This window comes from Lissotriton helveticus, chromosome 6, assembly GCF_964261635.1.
Source record: "Lissotriton helveticus chromosome 6, aLisHel1.1, whole genome shotgun sequence".
Lineage (NCBI taxonomy): Eukaryota > Metazoa > Chordata > Amphibia > Caudata > Salamandridae > Lissotriton > Lissotriton helveticus.
In genome coordinates, this window is record NC_136067.1 from 1258673714 (window position 1) to 1258694132 (window position 20419).

Here is a 20419-nt window from a genome sequence, read left to right on the forward strand (position 1 = left end):
ACATTACGGTAGTTTTGTTACTCATATGCATGGTGGTTTGCGGTAGAAATTACTTCTGTTCATAAGCATAGCCTGTGGTGGAGCCAGATGATTTCCCCTATGTCTCGAGAACAATAAATAGGGTGGATATGCTGCTGGATGCATTAAGGAAAATTTGATGTTTTTGGCAGATTACCGGTACCGTAACTGTAATTTATTTCCCTCTTTCAGATCCGCTTTCAGTGGGTTTGCCTTTGATACTTCCACAGTGCCACCATCGCCTACGTAACGTTAGTTCTTGTGTGTGAGTGCCCTCCTATTCCGTACCTCTACTTGCACACATGTCACTTTTTCCTCCTGTAATGCACCATTTCCTATTGAGAAGCGGTCTGACACCTTCGGGTGGAGTCCGCGCTATGTAAAAACGCATGAAAACATACCGTCAAATTTGGCACCCGGCGTATAAGACGACCCCCGACTTTCCAGAACATTTTAAGGGGTTAAAAAGTCGTCTTATACGCCGGAAAATCCGGTAAATATCAGCATCATGCTTAAATTATATTTTAACATATGCCTGTATTTTGGGAAACCTTAATCTGTATTTTAAGTCCCCATTCTTTCTATCTGCTCAGCCGTTGTTTTGGAATTCACGAAAGACAGCATGGTGGGTTACTCACAAGCAGCATAATTTTCAAGATTTTCCTGCTTTTAAAAATAAATACAGACTGGAAAAATTTTGTTTTCTGTCTGTCTTTATCTGTAAAAATCTGAAAAAAAAGAAAACTGGGAGCCTTAAAAATATGAAGAGGCTTTGAGGCCAGAAGCAAAACTCTCTGTTGCAGGTAGGGGGCAGGTGCACCTTACTCGAAGCCATTATATTTTCCGAAGTTTGCAGTCTGGCTCTTGCTCTGTCCTCCTCCTGGACTGGCAGCAGCTGCTGGAAGGCTTCTTGACCAGTGGAGGGCAAGCAGAGGCGGTGCAGGTCTCATGCACAGGTCTTACCACCAACATTAAACTCAATTTGCTCTCAGACAGTGTTTGTACTCCTCAAAGGCACGTGCCGACTCTGCAGCCAATAAACACTTCGGAGGTCTGACCAAACGCACTAAGATTGGATGTTGGGCCGACAATGCTCCAATGCTACCTGACCTTACACATTACCTGTCCCCCTCACAATATGTTCAGCCTTTCGGTTTGCTGCCCCAGCAATCCAGATGTATAGACATCCCAGGGATGAAAGTAAATATCTCAATACTCTAGCTCCAGGCTGCACAGTGCACACCTTCCCCTCCGCGATCCTGGTCCAGCTGCAAAAAGAAGCGGAACAAGATGTGAATTTATTTAAAACCAAAAGAAGCCAATCCCACAAAATGACACAAACATCAGGAAATTAATTAATGAAAGGCAATGATCTACAGTAGAAATCATGGAAATTATTCCGGTGAGCGGAGCAGCATGCGCCGGTAAACTCGCTACGTCTGCGGTAGCTGGATTTTTTTTGCCAAACTCCGCAATTACAAAACTCAGTGAACTCCGCCGTGGAGCTGAATTTACTGCCCAAGCCAAATAAAAATCCTCACCTTCCTTTACCTCTACCCGCACCTGAACCCTAAAAACTGCTTACCTCTCTTTACCTCTTCCTGACCTTGAATCCTAAAAAAAGCGTATCTCCCTTTACCACGTCCTGCCTCTAATACCTAAAAAATCCCTGTCAAAAATGGGGTTATTATCTGAAGGTGTAAGTATTCACTTCAAGTAATAATCAGAGTTCTTGTCAGGATAAACCATTAAAGTCACTAATTTTATGTAAAGACCGGAGGCTCCTATTGTGCTTTTCTAATCTTGCTTTATTCAATAGCAGCCAAGATAAACAGTAAAAACTACAGTTCCCAGAAGGCCAAGCAACCAATTAGCCAATGGGGAAACGTGGAATCCAACACTAATAACCAATGAACGGGCAGTCCCATGTATAATGCTTGCCCTGACTGCGAACAGCTCTCTTTTCTTGCTGCTCGCAGTCAAGATAAGTACATGTGCTCCTTACTTTTCTAATATATTACATTGGTTGTTTGTCATGATACTGATAATTTAGTTTAATTGGTTTTCAAGCATCTGAGCTTCGCTAATCATTTACTTTGTTTTCAGGTGTCTACTTTGGGTGCGCGCTTTGCGCGTCCCCGCTGCCTCCGCATCTAATGCTCTGCCCTGCCACTTCCGTGCGCTAATTGTTTCCTTAGTGCGAGGCGGCCATTTTCTGCCATTTTCTTACCATCGCACCAGAGCGCAGCTGTTTTCCGGTCTTTTCCTCAACGCTCTTCAGTTCGGCTCCTTTTCGACGTACTGGAGCTGGTTTTCCTTTACTCTCTTGCTCCGCCTAGTGTCCTGGCCCTCTGGGTGTGGTTTTTTCTCCCGCCCCGGTAGTCCAGCGTTACGTTCACGCCCAAGGGCGGTCCCAAAGCTCCTTTCAGGTTTACAGTTAACCCTTAGTTACCTCGTTTTGCCGGTTGGCATTTTGAATATGGAAATTGTTAGAACTGGAATTTCTGGTTGGCTAAGGCTTATGCCAAAGCCAGGCAGAAACCACCATTCTAGTCAGGGCAAAGGGGTCACACGCCAAGATAACCCCTGCTCACCCCCTTTGTAGCTTGGCACGAGCAGACAGGCTTATCCCGAAGGCAATGTGTAAAGCATTTGCGCACGCACACAACAGCAACAACATCCTAGGCACACCACAAAAGGAACTCCACACAAGGTTATATAAAAATAACTTCTGTATTGTCAAAAACACATCAGATAGTAATCACACAATATACATTGTGCCAACTGGCACGGGCAATATTCACTAGGGATTATTTACAGGACAGGGCCACATGGGCCACTGTCAGGATCAGCACTTAGCAGAAATACTGTTAGCAATAGCACTTTGTAGATCATAGAGTAATAATCACTTTAGCACACCTGTACTAGAAAGAACAACCACCTAAATATCACCATACATTTAGGGGTATAGGCAAGAACACATTACACATGATGCATCACAACATTCAGAGGTGTAGGTAAGGAAAACACATGATGCATAAACATACATTCAGTGGTGTAGGTAAGACACATAACGCATAAAACACATTCAGAGGTGTCACAGGCATAATGGCATTGCACATTACGCATAACTCACATTTGGGCCTAACCAGTATAACTACAGTAGGCAATCTCCTCACTAGTCTAAACACATTAGACTCTGCCTCCTAAGAATAAATCATATTTAGGGGCGTAACTCACATAGTGAAAACATCTAACTAGCATAAATCTACATAGGTAAAATAACCTCAAAGTCACATTGCGCACACATCACCTTAAGCAATTACTATCATAAACATAGCAAAATCACATTGCGCAAAAATCACATTACCAGCCCCCTGGCCAAGTGGCCATCTCATAAAGGGACTCAAAAGCCCTGTGTCCAGAATGTCAGGGCGCGCTTCCAATGCAGCGCCAGTGAGGGGTGCACCACCGGCGCAAACATAAACGTTGCAGCTGCCCACTACTTGCTGGGGAGCTGGGACAAATCACAAGGGCCTAAACGTTGCAGCTGGCACTAAGTGCTGCGCAGCTGTAGAAGGCCTGGCACCACTGTGCCATCTCTGTCCCACACAGGGACTCTCTCTTTCCCATTGCGCCTAAACGGTGCAGCTGCCCACTACTTGCTGGGCAGCTGGAGACAAAACTGCGACAGGGGCTCTGACTAGCCCCTAGAACAAATCTGCGCCATCTGTTGGAGCCACACAGGCTCTGACACAACACATGCCCCCAAACGTTGGAGCTCTCAGGCTCTGGCCACAAAATTGCGGCTTGGGCTCTCACTGGCCCTCTATAAACAAATGTCCCTAACGTGGGAGCCACACGGGGCTCTAGAACAGCTGGGGGGCGACCCACTGCCATCCGGGGCCGCCCTAAATGCACCAAAATGAAATATGCCCATAATCAACCAGTCATCGGCACCACCGGCTGTGGGAACCCCCACTGGGGCTCTCAAACACAAATGTGCCCCGACGTTGAAGCTGCCCGCTGCCATCGGGGCCACTCTAAAAGAAATAGCCCTGCACTATCATGGGCGCATGGGGGGGGGGGCGGGCACCGACAACGTGCCCCGACATCACCCCCTCTCAGCAACAAAGTATGGGCCCCCCTGGGCCCGAGGGAACACTTGGTCCAAACATTGGAGCAGCCCTCTGTGGAAGCGGGGCTGCTCTGGGTAGGGGCACCGGTAGGGTGCCTCGACCTCCCTCCCTCCCAGCCAGCTTCTACTCACCGGCTCGTGGGAGGCACTTCTCCGCTCTTCGCCCGGTCCCTCCCCTAGGACCGGGACTTCGCCGTGGAGCCTGGAGGCTCCAGCGCTCCTCTTTCCTGCGCGAGCGGAGGCGGCATCTGAGGAGCTCCTGCTCCTCACGCACTTGGCCTCTAGCGGGGTTCCCTCCCGACCACGGGAGCCCTGCTCACTCTCGGCTTTTCCTCTTCCGGGGCCGCATCTCCTCATTGGCGGCCTCCCTGGGATATCGTGGGGCTCGACTTCTCTTGGGCACCAGCAGGGCTCTCTCCAGTCACGGGAGCCCTGCTGACACCGGCACCGCCAGGCTCCTTCTCTCCCCCCCATGGGAGTTCCGCCCGCATAGCTCGGGAAGCGGAAATGACGACACCGCCCCCGCCCACAACCAGGCGGCGGACCGGATCGAGCTTCCGGTGTTGCTCCCGGGGCAGCGATTCCTTCGGCAATGAGGGGTGGGCTCCCTCGATATCAAAAGTAAATGAAGTAGCGGCCATACTCGGGGTGGGCACCCGAACTATAAATATAAAAATGTGCTGGGTAGCACCCGCGATAATTTAAATACAAATACGGCATAAGGCAGGGTGGGCACCTGCCATCAACACGAGCAGGGCAGAGAGCAGCTCCACGCTGCAAAGCCCAAATAAAGCGCTCACGAAGCGCTAGGGAGCAGGCAGACCCCAAGCCCCCCAAGAAGGGCTCCCATAGCAAAGGGGCCTCAGCTACCAAAGCAAACGCCCAGCGCTCCCCTCTGGAAAAAGGTCCTGGGAGCAAAGTGCAGCAGAGGACCCCAAGAAAACAAAGAGCCTCCAGGCATCCAGGTCCATCAGGTATCCAGGGGCTGGGCAGGGCCCAGGGAGGCAAGCCTTCCCCTGTGCCCAAGCAGCAGCACGCCCCTGGCAGGATTCAAGTCAGAAACTAGAAAATTTTGTAAGGGGACACAGCCCCTTTTTATACAGTGAATTCCTTTGTCTAAAGGTGCAGGGTGGGGGAAAAACCAGGCGCAGCTGGTTTGGGAGCCCCTTTGATGAGCTCAGCCACCCCTCACCTTCACTAGTCAGGCTAGGGTCATCAGTCGCACCACAGGGGGCGGAGCCAGCATTGTGTGGGGAAAGTCCAGCCCTATTCAGGACCCAGGTGCACCCCTCCCCTCACATCAGCAGGCTAATCTCAACACTCACCACTGGGCAGACACATCCAGACTCCTGGAGCCAGGCTCCAGCCAATCACGTGCCAGCACACTCACTACACACGCACACCCATGTCTGGAAGTGGCACTTCCCCACTAGACACATTCATGCCGCATACATCATTACGCAGCATTTAATCTCACGAGTTCGCACATACCAAACTCGACCCTGCACTCCCCACACATCAGGAACTACCATGGTCAGACATATTCCCCATGCATTCCTATGGGAGGGCAGGTCACTCGTACACATACACAGAGAGCTCATGCACTTTACACTGTACCACAGTGAAAAAGTGTGCAGAGGCCTAAAATCACTAACACCAGGTTACAGAAATAGGCTAGGAAAAAGCAAAAAGTTTTGGGGTGAACCTGCCAAAAATGGCCAGGTCCAACAGAAATCAACAGTTCTCCCAGCTCGCATATGCAGAATGAGGAAGGAGAGGCTTTTAAAAACAATTTAAATGTTTTTATTAATTCCTCTGTGGAACATGCTGTGGAAGCCTCTATGAAACGATTTTCAAAAGAAATGGAGAATTCCATGGTATCTTTGATGTCCAAAGCTTTGACCCATTCTGCGGGGGATAGCAGAAAAAGGAAATTGGTACCTTCCAGCACTACCTATGATATTTCAAATGCGTCATGTATGTTGAGTGAGGTTTCCTCACGTAAGGTTGAGGACATGGTGCCTCCCAGGCCTCCTTTCGAGGAGGGGATTTCTGTTTCTGCTGGTAAAAGTAAATCTAAGACAAAAAACGCTGCGTTACCTAAAAAACTGGTGATTACCAAGATTTTGGTCACAGATGATGATCTTGGTAACGCAGATGATTTGTTTGGCGTCTTTGATGCCAGTGACCCTTCCTCCCCTCTGCCCAAGAGAGCCAAAACCGATTCTTTTTCCTCTAGACCTATTCTGGATTCAGACGATTCTCCCATGTTCGACCCTTCTTCGATTCGCCATCCAAATTCCACGGAATGGTTCCCTGTTTCTCATGCTGGCTACTATATTTCAGCTAGACTTTGTCTATCTTTGGACAAGACAACCAGGTCCAAACTCAAGTCGGAATGTCCTAAACCTTCCCTTGCTTCCAATATTAAGGTTACTCCGACTATTGACCAACCTTTATTAACCTTCTTTCCCAAATTTGGTAAGGATCCCCGTAAAGTAGTGGATAAGGCTTTGTCTACTTGTCAGGACAAGTTCTTGGATATTGTAGGGCCCTTGGCTCGTATTTTTGATATGGCAGAATCTGCTCATTTGGATGGTTCGACTTGGATCCTCAGGACATTTCTTTATGGGTCTAGAGAGCCTTTTTTCTCCTTGGTAATGCTAATTCGGCAATCATCCATGAACGCCACAAGGGTCTTCTTATTAAGTTGGATCCCAAGTTAGCTAACTTGGCCGCCCTTGATCCAGGTATTAAGGTCGATGGTCTTTTGTTTGGTGACTCTTTAGTAAAGGACTTGAGTACGTTTTTGTCACTACCTTTGCTTCTATTGATAAGGCTCAACAATCTTCTAAGAAAGGATTTTCTCAACGGGTTTTTGGGTGGGCCGGTAGAGGCAGGAGTCGCTTTACTGGCCTCCCATACCATAACCAAGGCTCTAGAGGATCTTTCAACTCCAACTACCAAGAGTTCAAGCCCCAATTCTACCCTCAACGAGGTTGTGGTTTCAGAGTACGTGGACAAAAGAACTTCAGAAATAATAACCAACAAGGTGAGTCTCTCAGAGCATCCCCTTGTCGGGGCTTGTTTAAGTCGTTTTCTTCCAAAATGGTGAAGTCTAACTGCAGATCCCTGGGTTCTAAACTCCATCCAAGGTTATCTTATAGAATTCTACGCTCCACTTTTCCAAACAGTTTTCCCTCCTCCTCTTGTTTTTTCAACCAACATGTCCAATCTTGTTTCAATAGAAATGCAATCTTTTCTTCAAAAGCAGGCTATTCTAGCCACCCCTCAAGATCCTTCGGAGTTTCTCAGCTCCATCTTTCTCATTTGAAAAAAAGAACAAGAAAATGCATCCTGTCATAAATTTGTAGTGGTGTAACCAATTCGTGGTTTATCGCCACTTCAAAATGGAGAAAATTATTAATCTCAGAGACTCTCTAAGCTTACACGACTGGATGGTCAGAATGGACTTACAGGACATACCTTACAATTCCTATCCATCCTTCTCATAGAAAAATTCTTCAATTTCAATGGCTAGGAGTGACTTATCATTTTTGCTCCCTCCCCTTCGGTCTGTCGTCAGCACCATGGTGCTTTACAAAGGTAATGAAACATGTGGTGACATATCAGAGGTTTCTTTGGGTCAGACTACTAATCTACCTCGACGACATTCTAATGAACTTAGACAAACAAACCCTGCTGTATCATTTGGACATCACTCAGTCCCTCCTTTCAGAACTGGGCTTTCTTCTATATCCCTAAAAATCCATGCTCATTCCTTCTCAACAAATCGAATTCTTAGGTTTTCTGGTAGATTATTTCACTGCTTCCCTTCATCTGCCGCAAGCAAAAAAAGTGTCAGCCATAAAATCGGAAATTTCCGAAGATCTACGAAGTTCCTCGATCTCCCTCAGATCTCTAGCAAGAAGCGTAGGTCTTTTGTCGGCCTCCAATCAGGCGATCTTTCCAGGGCCTCTGCATTATCGAGTTCTTTAGTGCCTAAAAATACGCCCTCTGCATCAAGGCCTGGCTTACTCAGCCTGATTTCCTTAGATCCAGAGTCTAGTTTATAACTCCAATGGTGGATAGACCATTTAGATGCATGGAACAGCAGAACAATCTTCGCATCAGCCCCAGATCTTGTATTAGAATCCAATGCAAGTCTGTTGAGCTGGGCGCCAGCTGTGGCACAATCTCGACTGGCGGTACATGGTCTCTCGAGGAGTCGAGATTGCACATAAACTGTTTAGAGATGCTGGCAGGTTCCTTTGCAATCAAAAGCTTCACAAAGGACAGAGTTTGCTGTGCTATCCTCCTTAGCATGGACAATGTTTCTGCGGTCCGTTACATAAACCACCAAGGTGGCCCAAAATCCAAACCTCTTGCGGAGTTAGCAAAGAGCCTTTGGGAATTTTGCCTCCTCAACAAGATCTCGGTCAGAACGGAATACCCTCAAGGCAATCTAAACTCCATCACAGACTGGCACTCTCGTTACCTACGGGACTCCAGCGATTGGAAGCTTCTTCCATCCGTCTTTCAATCTCTGTTTCAAAAATGGGGCCCTTTGCAAATCAATCTCTTTGCATCATGCCTCAATTCCCAACTTCCTCGCTTCTTCAGTTGGCACCCGGATACGTTGGCTCTTGCCACAGACACCTTTCTCCAAGATTGGTCTCTTCATCTGAATTATGTCTTCCCTCCTTTTATCATGATCAACAGAGCCCTTGCCCAGTCCAGACGCCAGCTAGCCTCTCTGGTGTTAGTAGTTCCCTTCTGGAAATCACAGATTTGGTTCCCGCCTCTTCTGGAGATGGCTGTAGACTTTCCGGTTCTCCTCCCCTTTTGCAACAATATTTTACTAGATCCCTTGGGTCAGCCACACAACCTCATTCTGAACAACTCTTTGACTCTGTCCGCTTGGAAGATTTCGGGTCTAACCACCCTGGCCTCCTCATTTCGCAAGAAGCGTCTCTCTTATTTAGCAGAGCCTGTGCTCCAGGTACAACAAAAACTTACAAGTCAGCGTGGTCTTTATGGGCAAGCTGGTGTTTGGGAAAACATATTGATCCCTTTTCAGCACATTTAACTTACGTTGTCAATTTTCTGCTTTCCGAAGCCAGTTCAGGTAAGTCTTACAGAACTTTTAACCTGTACAGATCGGCGATTTCCCTTAGTTACAATACTGCTGAGGGCAAATCAGTGGGTGAACACCCTTTAGTTTGTCGTCTCCTGTGAGGCGTAAAGTTTTCTAAACACCCTTTAGCAAAGTACTCGAAGTTATGGGACTTGAATTTGGTTCTCAACGTTTTTTCTGACTGGCCAAATAATGCGGCACTTTCTTTGAAGATGCTTTCAGCCAAACTTACTATGCTCTTGTACTTAGTTTCTATCAAACGTGTTTCTGATGTCAAAGGTATGGATGTGTCCTCTCGTCAATTTACCCCTTCTGGGGTGATGTTTCACATTAACAAATATATAAAATCTAATTTGAATTCTGTTTTTTATCTTTATTTTCCTTCTCAGCCTAAATTATGTGTAGGTCAGTGCCTCAAGGTGTATGAACAATGGCCCTTTGATCTCAGAACATCCTCCCATTCCCAACTCCTCATTTCCTTCTGTAAAACCCATAAACCTGTTTCCTCTGCCACTTTAGCCCATTGGGTTCGGTCCCTTGCAGGTATTGATGTTTCTGTCTTCAGTGCCTATCTCGCCTAAATACACTTTGGGACAGCAAGTGTTACACCGGAGCACCATTGTATTACAGATTCCAGAGTAGGATTACACATAGATAAATCTAAAATAGGAGTGCTCTCCCCACCCCACACTGTATGTATTCTCCAGGGGAGCCATGGCCTCCAAAGCTTTTTGGGCAGGCTCCAGGTTGAGGACATTCTGAGATCGGCTGATTGGTCCAATGACAATGTGTTTTGTATGTTTTATTGTAAACCTGTTCTTACTGCTGCCTCTTTGGTTATGATATGCTTTAAACAAGCATAATAGGAGCCTCCGGTCTTGACATAAAATATAGATTCTCTTAGTAACTTATGACAGAAAGTCTTAATTTTATTAAAGACACGGAGGCAAGTATTATCCCACCACAACACCTTTTAATATGTGTTCTTCTCCCTCCCTATAGCAACTGCAGCTCTTCCACCACCTTCTTCCTGACTGGGGTCATTGCCCGCACAAGGTTTCTGATCAGCAACTTCCTGTTCCAGCTTTCATCACTGATCCTCCGATCCCTGTTCCAGCTTCAAGAATTACTTTATTGGACTTCTGTCAAGAGGTTTCTATTTGGACTCTAGCCTTTGGTATTGTTCTCTCAATCAAGTTATTAGTGTTGGATTCCACGTTTCCCCATTGGCCTATTTGTTGCTCGGCCTTCTGGGAACTGTAGTTCTTACTGTTTATCTTGGCTGCTATTGAATAAAGCAAGATTAGAAAAGCATAATTCTCGCCTTCATGTCTTTAATAAAATTAAGACTTTCCGTCATAAGTTACTAGGAAAATCTACATTAAACCTGAGCTCAACCTCTGGTAGCTATTGAACAGAGCAGATGGGCTTAACTTAGAGGCAATATGTAAAGTATTTATGCAGTACTAAAACAGTAATAAAGTTAGAATGCAAACAATAAAAATTCTAAAATGTATTCACAAAATAGAGTGAAATGTAATAAACAAAATTAATCCAACATGACAAAAATCCAATAAGGGGAACCAGAGATATGACTTTTTAAAGTTTTAAGTAAAAATAGCCCCAAGTAGCTCAAAGTGAGAATGATAGTTGATGGTCTTTTTAGCCCAGGACCTAGGCGCAATTTGATGCTGACTGCGATGGAGTTCAGGTCAAATGCACCAACCAGGTTTGTCCTGTCAAAGATTTTATCTTCTGACTTTAGTTTTACAAGTCCAAATACACCACAGGAGTACACTTCTAAATCCCCCCCCCTCTCCCCCAGGATATCAGGGAAAGCACTTAAAGACTCACAAAATGGCCGGCAGAGACCAGTCCAGGTCGAGGTGCCACTGATCAGCTGGGCTGTTGCAGGAGAGGCCTCTTGGAGCTTGTTGTATCCCTGTAGCTTGAACAGGAGGTCATCCTTATTTTTGTCTTGGGGCAAGAGGGAGCAGGTCCAGTCCTTTAAGGCTCTCCTCGTATTTCAGGCAGCAGGTTCAGCCCTCTTCTGATCTTCCACTGGTTAAGGAGTGTTCTTAAGTGGGTTGCTGGAGAATTCACATTTATGCCAGGCTGAAGCTTGTGAGCGAGAATGATCCCAGGTGATGCCCTAACCCAGTGGTTTCAAATCTTTATTGACCCCCGGCTCCCTTGACCTGTTGGCCGTTGGCCACGGCTCCCCATTATGTTACTTTTTTTTTGGGGTGAGAGGGAATGTAAGCCCAGCCTCAGGAGTACTTTAATTTTTCTTTGGGATGAAGCTGATGAAGCCTAAGGGCTCCATAATAGACCCGCAACCCGATACTATAGGTCGACCAGGTGGGTTGGTGGGATTTTTGTGGACTTTGGGAAGTGTATAAATAACTGGGGTGCGAGGAGATTTGACATTCAAAAAATGTAATTCCTTTTTGTTAAGAAAACCTTCATTCAGAGCATTAGTTGTAATTTTCCTGATTCTTAAAATCTCTGACAGGCTCCCCTGTTTCTCTTTCTGTTTTCTCTTCAACAGGCATTTTGTTTCTTTCCAGGCATTGTATTCTTTAGTCCTGACGATGATCCCTATATTTATTGAGCAAGGGATTGAAACATCGTCGACAAACTAAATAGTGCCACGTTTAACCATTGTGTATGACTAATGTGGCTACTATTGTGGTTAGCTTTATTCATTCTCTGTTTAAGCCAAGCTTCCAAAGCTCTTGTTTTGCCTGAAATCCTTTATGTTTAATGTTTTCTCGTTTCCTTGTCTTGTGTACTGGATGCAGGATTGCGTCCCGCTATATTGTGTTGTTTTCCTATTTTGTGTTCATTTGACTGCATTGAAAAATTAAAATTCCTTGTCCGGCTGGACATCGAACGCATATGGCACCCATTATGGTCTATATTTCATTTGTTTCCATAATTTCCTCTCTAAGGACCATTGTTCTATGATATAACTGTCACCCGGGGTCCTTAGTTACTCTTCGGGTTCCCTTGTTTGTTTAAAATACATCAGACCCCGATGGCACCTTCTCCGTGCACTTCCCACACATGCTCCGTGCACTTCCCTCTCCCATCGCGTGTTTTTTGTACTGCCGGAATTCAGCCGATCCTGTACCTATAACTATATTTTTTATTATATTTGTTATGCGTTTACAATTTAATTGATACCTCCCAATGTGTTTTGAAGAGCTGAGGCTCAAGCCTGGTTCCCCAGGCACAAAGACGGCAGCTCTGTTTGTTAGGCCCCATCCCTAACTTGTTTTTTTAGAGGCCAGTGTCAAATCGGTGCTTGGCAGTGACTCCAGTGCAGCTATTTCTTAGGGTAGATTTGCAGCCAATTACAAGCTGTCTTGCAAACTTAAGCAAGCTGTAGGAAACCTGCAGACCGCACAAACATCCAATAGAATAGGTTGGTGCTTTAGCAAATAGTCATGAACTCAACATCTCCTGCAAACCCGAATCCCTTCCTCCGTTTATACTGTCTAATTTTCAACCAGCGAAACAACAGCAAACAAGGGGTTCAAAAAATCCTTTCTTCCTACAATAGTAAGAACGTTACTCCTGATATTCACAAACACTCTTGATTGTAGTTTTATTAAGTGTCCATATGTAGTAACCGATTTGACGTCAACAATGATGTGATCTGTTACATAAAATCTCAAGTATTACTTTAAAAAAATCTGCAATCAAAATACGAAGTAGACTTCTATGTCAGTCCACGGAGGCTCTGATTATGCTTCTCTTATCTTTACTGACCAAAACAGCAGCCAATAAAAACTTTAAACTTGCATGACCCCGGAAGGACAACCCCCTCCAACAGTCTGCACCAATCGCTACTCAGTCCATACAATAATAGTCCATTTTAAACCGGAACCTTCCTCTTTCTTTGCTGCTGCAGCAGCGAGTTAAGTGCCTTTCCCTTATTTGTGCTTATGAATGAGGGTTTTATGGTGTGGTTTCGTTTGAATATTCGTTATTGTGTATACACGAGTGTACGATTGATGGTAACGCTACTACGCCTTCTGGCGTTGCGCATTGCGAGTGTTTTTTTCCCTTTCTCGTCGGGTTTTTCTTGACCGTTCCGCCGCCGTGCGGCGTGCGCTGTGTGTTGAAGCGCGTTAGGGGGCGGTGGAGTAGGAGAGGGCAGACGCGGCTTCGCCGCGCGCAGAGAGCAGTCGAGTGTGTGCCCCAGATGATACGCGCATGCGCGAGGAGCCGAGTTTCGTTTTGGGTTTACCGGCTCCTCACGTTTGGCGCGTTACTGTGACTGCATAAATCTCTGGCCCTTTAGAACGCTGACCGGAGCGTTTTCCGGACCAGAGCTTTGCTCGAGGGGAGTTCTGTGTAATGAGAAAGGGGTCTCCTTCCACCATAGATATATAGACCTGCCTCTTTGGTGTGTGTGGCAACTGGGGTTGCATTGTGTGTTTGTAGAGGCGGTACCCCTGGGTTACTCCCCCCTATTAATCTCCTCCTCACCTCCTTTTCACTTGATTATGGCGTATTACGCCGAGGAGGGCGACCAGTGGGTCGAATTTAATGAGTATGAACAGTATGAGCCTGAAGAAGAACAACTGGAGGAGAATTTAGGTGAGGCTCTGGCTACCCACGACCAGAGTTCTGTCAGTAAAGCCCTGATTAAGGCGTTAAAGCCTTTTACAAAATCCCATTCCTCATCGGGCAAAAGGAAGGCTAAGTCTTCACGCAAGGGTGAGACTTCAGACCATCCCCTGACCCATAGAGTAGCGGAGATGGCTAAAGCAGTGAGGAGGGACCATGGCTCTATGGCTATTCAGACCTCGGGGGACTCCTCCTCGACACCACCTGGTACTTCAGACTCGGAGGTGGATTCTATAGCCCCTAGAAAGAAGTTCAAGAAGACTAAGCACACGGCTTACAAGCCGGACGATTCTCAGGTCCCTAGAAACCTTCTCTTTGATCCCAATAATATTGTTCACCCTAGATCCACGGAATGGGTGCCCTGTGCCGAAGTTGCGCATTATGTCACCAATAACTTGCGACAAGGCTTTGAGAGTGGGGTTCGAGCCACTCTGAGATCAGAATGTCCCAGACCTTCAGTGTTGGGGAAAGTGGCGGACACTCCGGACCTTGATCCCACCATGACAGCGTTTATGAGAAAATTCGCTAAAGACCCTAAAAAAGGACTGGATAGGGCGTGGCGAGGGTGCCAGGACAAGTTACTGGATGTCTCTGGCCCCCTTACTAAAATTCTGGAGGCTGCAGTCAAGGCCAAAGAACAAGGCGTGCCTATGGACACATCTGATGTCATGGAATGGGCCCAGCGTGCTATGTGCTTTCTGGGGAACGCAAATGTGGCGTTGTCCACGGAGCGGAGACGCTCTTTCCTGATGCGCATTGACTCCCAGTTAGCGGAGATGGCCACCAACGAACCTGGTTCGATGGCTAACGGCATGCTCTTCGGAGACAAGTTTGTTAAAGAAATGGGCAAGTACGTCGCCACCTTTTCCGCGCTTGACAAGGCGCAAACCACAATCAAGAGGGTGCTTCACACCGGTGTTTTTGATAGGGCCGGACGTCAGCGAGGTCGAGGGTCCGGCCGAGGCTTCAATCAGACCTCACGTGGAGGTGAACAGAGAGGCAGAGGCTATCAGCGTCCCAATTTCTACCCCTCCCGTAATCGGGGAGGAGGCCGTGGCAGAGGTCAGAAAGGAAATTACAGAGGACAGCAGAATAATTCCGGAGACAACTCCTATTCAGGTACGAATTCTTTGTGCGTCAGAACACAAGGTGGGGGGCAGGTTGGCCTTGTTTCTTCACAAATGGCGGGAGCTCACAACGGATCCCTGGGTGTTGCAATCAGTCCAAGGGTATCAGATAGAATTTTATGCCTCCCCCGCGCAGCGTCATGCGCCGCGCCTCTACATTTTTCCCTACAAGAACAGAGTTTCATAGACACAGAGGTGATGGATTTGCTCCGGAAGGGAGCAATTGTGGAGACTTTGCCACACGATCACGGCTTTGTGAGCATGGTCTTCGTGGTACCAAAGAAGGACCAGGGTTTTCGGTTAGTTTTAAACCTCAGAGATTTCAACGCATGGGTGGTGTATCGGCACTTCAAAATGGAGGGCATACACCTCCTGCGAGACATTCTGTTAGAACAAGATTGGATGGTACGTCTGGATTTGAAGGACGCTTACCTGGCGGTACCCATTTTTCCACCGCATCGGCGCTTTCTTCAATTTCAATGGCGCAACAAGTGGTTCGAGTTTGCCGCCATGCCCTTTGGCCTCTCGTCCGCTCCCTGGTGTTTCACCAAACTGATGAAACCAATAGTTCAATGCTTGAGGGAGAGGGGCGTACGGATGATCATCTATCTCGACGACATCCTGATCCTGGGATGCTCTCCGGAGATTGTCTCACTTCATTTATCATGGACGATTTGTCTCCTTCAGGACCTGGGCTTCCTGTTGAACTTGCAGAAGTCCATTCTGACACCTTCACAAGTTATGGAATTCCTGGGGTTCCAGGTCGACTCAGTGAAGGCCCAGTTGCTCCTCCCGCTCAAGAAGAGGATGGCAATCAAGAAGGAGTTGAGGAAAGCACTTGTCTCTCCGACAATTTCCTTGAGGACCTTAGCTCGCCTGGTGGGACTTTTAGCTTCGTCCATCCAAGCGATCTTTCCGGGTCCTTTGCACTACAGAGCGATGCAACGTTTGAAGGCCTTGCATCTTCGCAGGGGTGTGACTTACGCCCAGCAGGTTTCGTTATCGACGGACGCGCGCACCGAGATGAACTGGTGGTTGGAACATTTGGAAGCCTGGAACGGCAGAGCCATCTTTGCGGCCACCCCGGAGGTTGTGATAGAGTCGGATGCGAGCCGATGGGGTTGGGGAGCCCGTTGCGGCTCGGTGGAGACCGGGGGCCGTTGGTCCCGCGAGGAACTGAATCTCCACATCAATTGCCTGGAACTCCTGGCGGGTTCATTTGCAGTGAGGACTTTGTCCCCTCAGAAAATTTCGTGCTGTATTCTCCTACGCATGGACAATGTGTCCGCGGTACGATGCATAAATCGCCTCGGGGGCACCAGGTCTCGTCTCCTAGCGGAGATAGCCAAGGACTTTTGGCACTATTGCCTGGACCATCAGATATCGGTGACAGCGGAGTACATTCCGGGTTCTGTCAACGTGACAGCGGATTGGAACTCACGATATTTGAGGGATGCCAGCGATTGGATGCTGCATCCCAGGATTTTCAAGGCTTTGGACCATTTGTGGGGTCCGTGTGTCATAGATCTGTTTGCCTCACGGCTCAACAGACAGTTACCCCAATTTTTCAGTTGGCGCCCGGATCCGTTGGCGATCAGCTCGGACGCCTTTCTTCAATCATGGACGATGGGCATTCTTTATGCCTTCCCCCCGTTCATCATGATCCCGAGGGTTCTAGCTCAGATCCGGAGGCAGAGAGCAGAGGTGATTTTGATATCACCATGTTGGAAAACCCAGGCGTGGTTTCCGGTCGCGATGAGTCTGGCATGTGCACCTCCGGTGCGAATCTCATAGTTTCCAGACCTTCTGACGGACCCGGTGGGCCTTCGACATCCGCTGGTCCTTCTGGGGCAGTTGTCTCTCATGGCGTGGAGACTTTCAGGAGACGCTGGCAAGTGCCAGGAGTTTCTCAAGACACTCTCTTTTTCTTGTCACAGGCATGGGCCCCTTCCACCCACAAACGCTATGAGTCTGCTTGGAGACGCTGGGTTGGTTGGTGTAACGAGCGACAAGAAGATCCGGTGGGATCTCATGTCTCTGTGATTGCGAATTTCTTGTCAGATTTGGCTCGGTCAGGGTTGGCATACAGATCGGTGAACACTTTCCGGTCAGCTATTTCAGCGGGACATCCTCACGTGGATGGTAGACCGGTCGGGGAACATCCATTGGTGTGTAAGGTTGTCAGGGGGATCCGGCTGGTGAACCCTCCTCAACCTAGGTACAGGAACTTTGGGATGTTTCGGTTATCTTGCGTTTTTTGACGGCATGGCCGGCGAATGAGGGTCTGTCTAGGAAACAACTCTCGGCGAAGCTTACGATGTTGCTATGTTTGATTTCCTGTAGAAGAGTCTCGGACATTCGAGCACTGGATTTGGCAGGTAGAGTATTTACTCCCACGGGAGTTTCATTTACCATTTCAAAACGTACAAAAACGCATTCAAAATTTATTTCTTATCCTGCTTTTCCTCATCACAGCAAATTGTGTGTGGTTAAATGTCTGAAAGTTTATGAGGATTGTACTAGAGAATTTAGGACCGATTTCGGTCAGTTATTGATTTCTCTACAGAGACCTTTCCGCCCAGTCGCCAACGCTACCCTGGCCAGGTGGGTTTCCTGGTTATTGAGTTTAGCTGGTATTGATTCCTCCAAATTCGGAGCTCATTCTGTAAGAGGGGCCATGGCCTCAAAATCCTTCGGTGCCGGCTCTCGGCTTCAGGACATCATGACTGCGGCTGATTGGTCCTCTGAATCTACTTTTAAAACATTTTATCATAAACCTATTGTGGATGTGGCCTCGGTGGTGGTGGAGAAACTTTAAACTAGCATAATCAGAGCCTCCGTGGACTGACATAGAATGAAAAATTGTCTAGCATTCGTGACAAAGAATTTTCAATTCTATTAAGGACACGGAGGCGAGGATTATCCCACCCGAGTTGTCAGTGATGTACTTGATATGTAAACGTTACAGAAGTGATGTATTTTCCCACCCGAATGATGTTATGGCTGATTGTATTCCTTGTTATTGGAATAGCCGTTACGACATATTTTTTTGTTTCAGGTGATCAGCACAAGCAGACCTGAGTACGATTCCTGCGGATTGAGCTGGGTCTCAGCTGTGGAGCAGTTTTCCCCTTCGGACAAGAGATTGCGATAGTTGCCACGTTGGGCTTCAGTCTTGGTTGGACTGCGGAGGACTTCGCAAAGAAAGAGGAAGGTTCCGGTTTAACATGGACTATTATTGTATGGACTGAGTAGTGATTGGTGCAGACTGTTGGAGGGGGTTGTCCTTCCGGGGTCATGCAAGTTTAAAGTTTTTATTGGCTGCTGTTTTGTCAGTAAAGATAAGAGAAGCATAATCCTCGCCTCCGTGTCCTTAATAGAATTGAAAATTCTTTGTCGCGAATGCTAGACAATTTTTCATTCATCAGAGAAATGGAAATTCTACATTTCTTGTTGTCGGTGATCGATGGCAAGTCAGAAGTGGGTGAGAAGCAATTCTTTCATTTCCTTTTCCCTGAATGGCTCTTTAAGATTGGGATCCATTCCTGTGTTCAAGTCCGGCATAGACAGCAGAAGCCTGTCATCTAGTGGCCACGAGGCATGTGTATATTTGTGTTGTGCGCCTTGAACATATAGTACATTTGGCAGTTTTTTTAATTTCTATCACTTATGGTGTTTTACTGCTTTGTATGGGTCCAAACTTCATAATATTAAACTTGCATTGAATAGGTATTAAAACCTTTATGATATATCAAGCTACTCCAGTCGTAAGCAGTATCCAAAATCAAAATGCAATTTAAAGGTCTATGAAGAATTATTTTAGGTTTTTTGTTTTACTAGATGTACTCTCAAAATAAAAGATAGTGAGTACTTTGTCGCCCTGTAGATAGTTTAGGTAACAAAAACAATATGCATGATGGCTCGGTAGGTATCCAACTTCACGACTTCTCTATGAAAAAATGTCAAACTTTAATAATAAAAGAGAGTAACAAAAACAATATTAATTTAAAGTAAAAAAAAATATAAATCTGACTTGATGGCACTACTATACTGTTTTGTACACCTAAAAAGACACACTTCTGATGCCAAATATACTAACCGAAGTTAATACCAATCATATGCTCTTAAAAGATATTTCAGAAATAAATGTTCTTAACATGTGAAGGGATGAGAAAAGCTACAGATTATGTATGGTGCGGTAAAATAATCACCAATTTAAGGCATAGTTAGTTAAAGCTGCTTTGGAAGCACAGCTACGTTACCTCTCTTTGTATTTCTACATGGGCCCCGATTCCTAGGTTACCGATATGGAGGACATAGGAGTTAAGGTGCAGGAATTAACATTTCCACCACCCATACTGTACAATTCTGAGTTCGGATGGCAGCGAGGAAGAATACCACGTGGGACTCGGAAATGTCAGGCACTTTCTGGTATGTTTATTTACGATTTCAACTGCATTTCTTTGCAAAGACTCGTCCTTCTATTTCCATGAGGAAACTGCGTGTGGTTTTAAAGACAATGGGACACACCAGGGCCCTGGATGTACTATTATTTCATGTAACTCCTTATGTCCAAGCTACGCTCTGCCTCTCATCCACTGATCTCCTGCTACGCCGCCTTCATTTTCCCCCTCGCCTTTTCCATACTGATACCGTACCATCAATTTCTGTGTGTGCATCTGATGGAGCAGGGGAGAAACAAAAATATTTGTATACCCCCTGTGAAATTGATTTCACATAACAATAACCATATTAATAGTATGATGCATGGAAACTAATCAACAAAACGCACTTAGACATTTTACACGTGGGAAACTAATTGCCATTTGCGAAATTAATCTATTAACAATTGTGAACGATTCGTATTAACATAGTGCTATAATACAGAAACAGCATGTGTGTTTTTACTTTGATAAAAAGTATGTATTTGTTGTGGCAAAAAGAAAATAAAGTATATTTGGTAAGTAAAACAAAGCTATGTGTCACGCTTTTGCTAGGTAATTACAAATAAGGGATATTAGAATGGTGGGAGGTTAACAGAAAAACTCTAATTCTAAATCTAACGTTTGTTGTGTTTGTTTTCGCACTAGTTCTCATTGAGGCCTACGCGGCCTGGTTGTTGAAAATGGCTGCTAACTGCAGTATTGGCATCGGCTAAAAGAGGGAGCCTCTACGCATGCGTGTGCACGAGAAGCTGAATAAGCAGCATGACTGGTACTCAGAGCGAAGTGATGTCAAGGCCAACTTGACCTAAAGTACAAAAGGATGCCAAAGGATGTTTGCTTCTAAGACCCTGAGAACGGAAAGGCATGTTGCGAAAATGGAATGACAAGCATAAACGGAGATGACATCTATGGG